We start from the raw sequence: 1475 nt of genomic DNA, 5'->3' as shown, positions 1-1475 counted from the left end.
AAGGGGAGACTTCCTGCAGGGCCCGCCAAAAGGCCAGAAACTGGGGCCAAGTTGGGCAGTTCTTCCCGGGATGGCTGGTGCCCAGGGGTGGGACCTAGAGGAAGGGGCCTCTCTGACTATAACTCCAAGCACTCAACTCTGGGCCAGATGGGAGTTCAGGGGCAGGATGGAAGCTGGGGGCTGGTTTCTAAGTCTCTGGAAGTGGCTGGGGTCTCTGTCAGGTGGGTGTGGGGCAGTGCATGGAGGTTGTAGGGTCCACTAGAGCGTCTTGGAGAGGGAGAATCTTCCTGGTGTGGATGGGGGTCCAGCCATATGGCCAGAACCTGGGGCCAAGTTAGACAGGTCTTGCCCAGAACGCCTGGTGCCCAAGGCTGGGAACTAGGTGTGGGCCTCTCTGGGTGTGACCCCAGGTACTCACCTATGGTCCAGATGCACCTGAATATCTTGTTGCCTGGTTGGATGATGCAGGCATCTCTGTAGTTTCCTGGCTGGATGGTGCTCCACTCTCTCTCTTGGACTGTTTGGATGATGCTCCTCTCACTTCCTTGGCCTGGGTGGATGATGCAGCCATCTCCTTAGTTACTTGGTTGTATGATGCACCAATCTCTATAGTTCCCTGGTTGGATGATGCACCCATCTCTATAGTTTCCTGGTTGGATGATGCACCCATCTCTATAGTTTCCTGGTTGGAATGTGCAGCCATCTGTATAGTTCCCTGTTTGGATGATGAAGCCAACTCTATCATTACCTGGTTGGATAATGCAATCATCTCTCTCAAAGCCTGATTAGATGATGCACACATCTCTCTCAATTCTTGGTTGGAAGATGCATCCATCTCTCTTGTTGCATGGTTGGATGATGCAGCCATCTCCTTAGTTACTTGGTTGGATGATGCAACCATCTCCATAGTTACTTGGTTGGATGATGCAGTCATCTCCATACGTCCATGGTTGGAAGATGCAGCCATCTGTATAGTACCCTGGGCAATCTGTGAATTTATGAGGCATGTGTACAGAGGATGGGTGAGGGGTTACTTACAAAGGCTACAGCATGGCCAAATCTCTCCTAACTGGATGATGGCTTCCCCCATCCCTGTGGAGGGAGTTCACTTCCACTAGCTTCACACTGTATACACTAGACCTGCTGAGACCCAGATTTCCCACAATTAGGGCAGAATTGCAGGCAACTGCCTGGGAGGATCACGTGTGTATCCAATGACTTTCCCTAACCCCTCATTCTCTGGTGAAGCCCTAGCATGGTCAACAGGTCCCCTCTGATGGGCTCTAGCCATGGTGGTCTCCTGCAAGCTGGTAGGGCTGATCTGTGAAGACACTTGGAAGACTGACTTCTATATCTCATGTCTAGCTGTGGATCCCAAGTTGGATACCCCCACTTGTAGCACTCACGGCCGTCAGCACCCTAGTCCCCATCCAGCCTCCCACCCGTCTCTCACCTGACATGGAATTCCTCAGAGC

This window comes from Onychomys torridus, chromosome 1, assembly GCF_903995425.1.
Source record: "Onychomys torridus chromosome 1, mOncTor1.1, whole genome shotgun sequence".
NCBI classification, from domain to species: domain Eukaryota; kingdom Metazoa; phylum Chordata; class Mammalia; order Rodentia; family Cricetidae; genus Onychomys; species Onychomys torridus.
Note: the sequence above shows the minus strand (reverse complement) of the source record.